This window comes from Triticum aestivum, chromosome 1A (genome assembly GCF_018294505.1).
Source record: "Triticum aestivum cultivar Chinese Spring chromosome 1A, IWGSC CS RefSeq v2.1, whole genome shotgun sequence".
Lineage (NCBI taxonomy): Eukaryota > Viridiplantae > Streptophyta > Magnoliopsida > Poales > Poaceae > Triticum > Triticum aestivum.
Window position 1 is genome coordinate 527,817,614 of NC_057794.1, and position 8,429 is coordinate 527,826,042.

Genomic DNA, 8,429 nt, shown 5'->3' on the forward strand with positions numbered 1-8,429 from the left:
ACCAATTAGTGAGGAAGCTAATGATGATGATCATGCAACTTCAGAACAAGTTACTACTGAACCTCATAGATCAACCAGAGTAAGATCCGCACCAGAGTGGTACAGTAATCCTGTTCTGTAAGTCATGCTACTAGATCATAATGAACCTACGAACTATGAAGAATCGATGGTGAGCCCAGATTCCGCAAAATGGCTTGAAGCGATGAAATCTGAGATGGGATCCATGTATGAGAACAAAGTGTGGACTTTGGTTGACTTGCCCAATGATCGGCAAGCAATTGAGAATAAATGGATCTTCAAGAAGAAGACTGACGCTGACGGTAATGTTACTGTCTACAAAGCTCGACTTGTCGCAAAAGGTTTTCGACAAGTTCAAGGGATTGACTACGATGAGATCTTCTCACCCATAGCGATGCTTAAGTCTGTCCGAATCATGTTAGCAATTGCCGCATTTTATGATTGTGAAATTTGGCAGATGGATGTCAAAACTGGATTCCTGAATGGATTTCTGGAAGAAGAGTTGTATATGATGCAGCCGGAAGGTTTTGTCGATCCAAAGGGAGCTAACAAAGTGTGCAAGCTCCAGCGATCCATTTATGGACTGGTGCAAGCATCTCGGGTTGGAATAAATGCTTTGATAGTGTGATCAAAGCATTTGGTTTTATACAGACTTTTGGAGAAGCCTGTATTTACAATAAAGTGAGTGGGAGCTCTGTAGCATTTCTGATATTATGTGTGGATGACATATTACTAATCGGAAATGATATAGAATTTCTGGATAGCATAAAGGGATACTTGAATAAGAGTTTTTCAATGAAAGACCTCGGTGAAGCTGATTACATATTGGGCATTGAGATCTATAGAGATAGATCAAGACGCTTAATTGGACTTTCACAAAGCACATTCCTTGACAAGGTTTTGAAGAAGTTCAAAATGGATCAAGCAAAGAAAGGATTCTTGCCTGTGTTACAAGGTGTGAAGTTGAGTAAGACTCAATGCCCGACCACTGCAGAAGATAGAGAGAAAATGAAAGATGTTCCCTATGCTTCAGCCATAGGTTCTATCATGTATGCAATGCTGTGTACCAGACCTGATGTGTGCCTTGCTATAAGTCTAGCAGGGAGGTACCAAAGTAATCCAGGAGTGGATCACTGGACAGCGGTCAGGAACATCCTGAAATACCTGAAAAGGACTAAGGATATGTTTCTCGTATATGGAGGTGACAAAGAGCTCATCGTAAATGGTTACGTTAATGCAAGCTTTGACACTGATCCGGACGATTCTAAATCGCAAACCGGATACATATTTACATCAAACGGTGGAGCTGTCAGTTGGTGCAGTTCTAAACAAAGCGTCGTGCCAGGATCTACATGTGCGGAGTACATAGCTGCTTCGGAAGCAGCAAACGAAGGAGTCTGGATGAAGGAGTTCATATCCGATCTAGGTGTCATACCTAGTGCATCGGGTCCAATGAAAATCTTTTGTGACAATACTGGTGCAATTGCCTTGGCAATGGAATCCAGATTTCACAAGAGAACCAAGCACATCAAGAGACGCTTAAATTCCATCCGATCTAGTCCAGGTGGGAGACATAGAGATTTGCCAGATACATACGAATCTGAATGTAGCAGACCCATTGACTAAGCTTCTTCGACGAGCAAAACATGATCAGCACCAAGGCTCCATGGGTGTTAGAATCTTTACTATGTAATCTAGATTATTGACTCTAGTGCAAGTGGGAGACTGAAGGAAATATGCCCTAGAGTCAATAATAAAGTTACTATTTATTTCCTTATATCATGATAAATGTTTATTATTCATGCTAGAATTGTATTAACCGGAAACATAATACTTGTGTGAATACATAGACAAACAAAGTGTCACTAGTATGCCTCTACTTGACTAGCTCGTTATTCAAAGATGGTTATGTTTCCTAACCATAGACATGAGTTGTCATTTGATTAACGGGATCACATCATTAGGAGAATGATGTCATTGACATGACCCATTCCATTAGCTTAGCACCCACTCGTTTAGTATGTTGCCATTGCTTTCTTCATGACTTATACATGTTCCTATGACTATGAGATTATGCAACTCCCGTTTACCGGAGGAACACTTTGTGTGCTACCAAACGTCACAACGTAACTGGGTGATTATAAAGGTGCTCTACAGGTGTCTCCAAAGGTACATGTTGGGTTGGCGTATTTTGAGATTAGGATTTGTCACTCTGATTGTCGGAGAGGTATCTCTGGGCCCTCTCGGTAATGCACATCACTTAAGCCTTTTAAGCAATGCAACTAATAAGTTAGTTGCAAGATGATGTATTACAGAACGAGTAAAGAGACTTGCCAGTAACGAGATTGAACTAGGTATTGAGATACCGACGATCGAATCTCGGGCAAGTAACATATCGATGACAAATGGAACAAACGTATGTTGTTATGCGGTCAGACCGATAAAGATCTTTGTAGAATATGTAGGAGCCAATATGAGCATCCAGGTTCTGCTATTGGTTATTGACCGGAGACATGTCTCGGTCTTGTCTACATTATTCTCAAACCCGTAGGGTCCACACGCTTAACGTTATGATGACAATTTCATTATGAGATTATATATTTTGATGTATGAAAGATTGTTCGGAGTCCCGGATGTGATCACAGACTTGACGATGAGTCTTGAAATGGTCGAGACATAAAGATCGATATATTGGATGACTATATTTGGACACCGAAAAGGTTCTGGGTGGGATTGGGACAATACCGGAACACCGGGAGGTTATCGGAACCCCCCGGGAGGTATAAGGGCCTTATTGGGCCTTAGTGGAAAGGAGGGGAAAGGAGCAAGGGAGGGGGCGCCCCCCAAGCCCAATCCGAATTGGGAAGGGGGACGCCCCCCCTTTCCTTCCTCCCTCCTTCCTCTTCCTTCCCTCTCCTAATCCTAATAGGAAAAAGGGGAGTCCTACTCCCTATGGGAGTTGGACTCCCCCTTAGGGCGTGCCACCCTCCTTGGCCGGCCCCCTCCTCCACTCCTTTATATACGGGGGCAGGGGGCACCCCATAGACACAACAATTGATCATTGATCTCTTAGCCGTGTGCGGTGCCCCCCTCCACCATAATCCTCGATAATATTGTAGCGGTGCTTAGGCACTACAAGAAATATGTCAACTTGTGACCCTCATTATTGGCCGCTGAAAGGTCATAGTTTTTCATTTGTGACCTTTTTGTGACCAAAAACAGAAGGTCAAAAGCTGGCGGTCATAAACTGAAATTAGCGACCTTTAACAGAAGGTCGTTGAACCCATGACCTTTTGTTTTGGTCACTAGCTGTCTGCCCAGGCCACGTCGGATCCGACGGGGCAATCTGACATGGCAAAATTGCGACCAATTGAGAAGGTCATTGGTAAGATTCAGCCCGGTCCAATTCGACGCTTTACATGGGCCGAGCCCAACAATTCAGCCCATTTAGTACATTTATTTCTGTTGTTTTTTGTCAGCTACATGGGCCCAGCCCAGCTGGTCAGCCCATCAATTTTTATGCACGTTTGGCCTTTCAAGAATATAGGTCAATTTTGTGCAGCCCATTTCTGGTTTACATTCAGCTTTTTTATACATTCAAATAATAATTCAATCCTGGAGTTGGTCCAATACTCTTTTCAGCCCATTCACATATTCGTACAAATGATCCTCCTTTTCGACAAATTTTGCAAATAATTTCATATTTCAGCACTAAATATGTTTACATCATAGGCCATAAAGCCGTACAAAATAGTATCACTTGTTCCTATACAAAACTATCAAATGATACGTACAACAAAACAGAATACAGACAAATTAGTTCAACAAAAATAACTTTTCTTCCTCTTCCATCTTCCAGAACACAAAACACCTGTGAAAATAAAGATGCCACAACAAAAATGGAAGGATCAGCCATTAGAAGCATATTGAGTACAAGGGAAACACGCACTGCAAAAATTTTGATAGCACGAATATTTTTTATATTACCATAACAAACAGAAATGTAATCTGATTGCGTAAGACATATGTCATTATCAACAAGACAAAACAAAATTTATAGTGCTAGCTCGGGAATAAGATAAAGCAAAATTTATAAATCTATAGCATCACACACGAGGTCTAAATTTATACTATGTTCCTTTAGAAGCAAGAGTTGGTTCATGTCTAGCTTTTATTCCAGATAACTAGTACATTTTCACACAAAAAATAGGAGCGACGTATGTTTTAATGATCAACTCTGGTGTTTGTAGTATATATTCACAACATGTAAGAATACTTTGATTAACAGACTAACCAACCATCAACTAACACTTCACAGTACCAAAAAAATGGGGTGGCGCTCACCACTTCAGATGTGCAGCAGCCATGAGGGCTTCTTCCTGTTCCACCTACAGCAGCGACAGCTTCTACAAATCTGAGACACAAAACAAACGCAGGCAGAAGGAATCAGAGGGAGGGGAGATGAAGAACATGGCATGCATTTATATGATGGCAGTACATATGAAACAAACAACAATCCATACTTGCATCATCATGTGTATTACAAAATCACGGTCGCCTCTACACACAGCAATCCATACTAGAGTAGAGAGCCAAACATAATAATTCTACCAGGAGACAATGTAAACACAGAGTCACACCATTGATCGATTAAGCCTTACAACATGTTTGGTGGCTCAGTGGGTAGATGTATGCATGCACAAAAAGGGGGACATTTTTTCAATCAAACTGAAGAAAAACACACATCATTTAGTAACCAGTACAAATCCCGGTAGCTGTAGGTGCATGCATTGTGTAACAATGATTAATCAATAGCATTTCAGAGTTGTGCAGTTACTAGTGTGTCGTCCTCTATTTACCACCCCACACATCGGCATGAGAAAATTGCTAAAAACCACTGATCGTGTGCTAATCTACTTGGAAGATATGGCAGATGATGGTAGGCAGTAGATATGAAACAAACAGGACTCCACACATGCATGTGCTATTATAATGTACAGAACAAAATCAGTCACCTCTACGACAGTAGTAGATACACAACCATTATTTAGTCATTACAATTACAAGAAGCTCTTGACTCAAGGCTCCATACTTAAGAGTGCTAACACTAGATGTCCAAAGCAAGAAAGTTTCAGCTAGGTTTTGACTTTTTCACTTTTTACACTACAACCGTCAGGGTAAGAAAGTTCAAAACTTCAGATTTGTGGTACTCAAACTCATGCAATTAGCAACAAACTGACAGGTTCGGCGAGATTCAAACAATTCAAGCAGGGTTATCAGCAAGAAACTGACAGACAGGTTCAAAACCATGACTGAACACCCACATGCTTCAAGCCAGAGTAGTTGTAGACGAGCTCCGAGTGCAGGTTCCTCGCGGTCAGCGACTCCCTCGACTTGAAGAGCAGCGCCTTGTGCGCCGCCTTGACTTGAAGTTCAGCAACAGGCTGTACGTATAGTATGAGCAACATAGGACAGTAAAAATAGTGAGCAAAAGCCAAATGAATTGATTTATCTCTAACTAGTTGGTAACTAAGCATGGCACAAGAGATACATGTCATAATGCCTATATAAGATGCAAAAAATATATGCGCATCTCATATCAGACTAAGAGCCAACGCTGCATAATAGTTCTGAACTTCTGCCAAAATTGAACACAACATGTACCAAGGAAAATCAACACTTGTACATTCATATCACAGTAACAGCCAACACTGCATAACAGTTCTGAACTTCTGCCAGAACTGAACACAACATATACCAAGGAAAATCAACACTTCTAAATTAATATCACACTAACATCCAGCCAACACCGCATAACAATTCTAAACTTCTGTCAAACTGAACAAAACATACACTGAAGGAAACAATCGGCAAACAAGATGAAAAGTGTAACAACCTGAGGTTCTGTCAATAGGATTTCCTCCGATGCAAGTGCTCACTCCTCTTCCATGCTCAACCCATAGTCGATGATCATAACCTGCACACGCAATTCACTCAGAGTTACAACTTTGCAAATGGAGAATGGCACAATACTTACAACCCATCAACATCTTAATCAAGAAACAAGTTAAACAGCCTGGGCATAAAACACATGTTAGTCATTTAAACATGTTCCTTTAAAAGAAGCATTCGAAAACAGAAACATCTCAAACTGAAAATTATAATCAGAATTCATATTGTTGCCCTAAACAAACTAAAAGAGAATCAGTTTCAGTAAATAAGCAAGGAAGCAAGGATACTTTCTCAATTGATCTTTTAGAAGTATTTTTACATGGATCAGGCATGGAACGAATTGTACACACATAGTAATTATGAGCTTTACTTTGTAGATAACTAGATATTGGATTGGAGTTGTCCTTATCTCCAAAATAAATATTGACAGCCCATTCAGCTTGCTAAGATCGCTAGAATGTATGGTAGTAGTTAGTGGATGGAAGACCTTCCTATAGTGAGTTGGTTCCCCTCCTTTTATCTGATGTAACTTTGATCATCAATACTAAATAAACAGGGGTTCCAAATTAAAAAAAATACCAGGGTACTCATGTTAGTTGTTTTAGTAATTTAGAAACCATGGTGCGAGCCCATATACAAATTCTAGTACTCGAGGCAAGAACGTGCCCAAACCATCCTAATCAGTCACGGAAATCATTAGTGTATTACTATACTACAGTATTACTACTTAGCAGCGATCACGAGAACGGAGCCGGATTGAATGAATCAATTGCTCCGTGTAATATAGGCAGGCAGAGAGTAGCAGGGAATGGTTCCTGGGGAGACATACCTCGGGGCTGTTAGAGACAGCGGCGACGGCGGTGAGGAACCCAGTCCCGGCCCCGGTGGAGGGTCGATCCAGAGCACATTGAGCCTGTAGAGCACCACGGAGAGTATCCCGGCAAAGTAGGCCCAGGACGCCACCCACTGGTAGGCCAGCCGGAACACGACCGAGTCCTCCCCAACGAGGCCTCCCGCCCCACCAGCGTCCCCCTCGCCCTTGCCGTCCGAGCCCTACGCGTCAGCAAGGCCAACCCTCGCGCGGGCCGGGGCAGGGGAGAGGACGCGAGGGCGCAGAGAGGAGGGCGCCGCCGGGGACGGGAGGCTGAGGAGGGGTAGTCTGGGCGAGCGGGGCCGGCGAGGTGTGAGGGCCAGCATCGTCGATTTGGATCGGGGAGAACGAGGTGGCGGTGCATGTTCTCGGTAAGGAAGGGGGTCGAGGAAGGAGAGTGTTCCGCGTGCTGCGGGAAGGGAAGGGGAGGGGCGAGAGTAGGAGGGCGTGGGGGAGGCCATGGATGGCGGCAAGCTCCGCTGGAGGGAGCTGGCGGCGGGGATCTGTAAGGGGGGAGGCAAGCTCTCTCTTGATCTGGAAGGGTTCGGTGGGATCGATGGATGGATTGGGAAAAAAGGAGGCGGGGGGTGGATGCAAAATGACTACGAGAACAGAGCTAGGGTTGGTGTGGAAGGGTTGATGACTGCCGTTGGATCCTCGAGCATCCGACGGTGTATAATCCATGATCCGCATGCTATGCCCATGGACCAATCAGAATGCAGCAAACAATTCGAAGACTTTATGACCATCTAAATTGGTCGAAATCAAAGATAAGTTTTTCAGAAAAAACACTTTTCACTTTTCAGTGCTTAAAATGAGTTTTTTTTGTAAAAGACCTACCAAATATATGTTCAAATGATATCATACTTTTCACAAGTTTACATCTTAGATTAGCAAACAATGTTGCCTAGGAAAATTTTCATTTTCTTTGCACGAAAAAATCATTTTCCATTTTTCGAGTGCCCCAAATGAGGTTTTTTTGTGAAGAACCTACCAAATAATTGTTGCAAAATTGGACCGAATCATTTTTCTAAAATACTAGGCCATATTTAATTCACAATTGACCAAATGGTTGGGTGTAAAAAGATTTGATCCACCGGTGGTGAAAAAGACAAATTTCCGTCGATTCAGCAGGAAGCGGGTCAAATTTGAACTGTAGCTGCATCATAGTTTGCTCTTTATTTTTTCCAAAAATCATTTCTAGGTACATAGCTATCTATTTAATTAGAGAAACATCAAAAGGTTTCCAAGATTCAACAACTAGCTAAGAACGGCCAATCCCGCCGTTTTGACCGCATTTTGAAACGGGCATAAAAAATTCAAAAAAAATCAAAAAATTGGAAAACCTTCACATTTGTGTCATCATATGTGACCAAGTTTAAAAGAAAAAATAATAAACTTGTAATAAGCCAATTATTTTAAAAAAGTGTTCTCAGAAATGAGCTATCATGCGTTAAGATTCATGGCTTTCAAGCCAAATGATCAATCTTATGGCAACATTCATGGCATAGTTTGTTCAAATGATCTGATATTGTGCACAAGGGTGCATCTTGGAATTCCAAACAATGTTGCCTAAGGGATTTTTCAT

General features: G+C 42.1%; 1 long non-coding RNA gene across 1 annotated transcript; it reads right to left on the bottom strand.

The window, feature by feature from the left end:
* Window positions 1-3,690: 3,690 nt before the first annotated feature.
* Window positions 3,691-7,404, bottom strand: LOC123176054 (uncharacterized). The gene is made up of 5 exons (XR_006488349.1): window positions 6,800-7,404; window positions 5,915-5,995; window positions 5,343-5,462; window positions 4,363-4,432; window positions 3,691-3,889 (listed from the first exon to the last, which is right to left on the bottom strand). It is a non-coding gene; the product is annotated as an uncharacterized lncRNA (long non-coding RNA).
* Window positions 7,405-8,429: the final 1,025 nt, after the last annotated feature.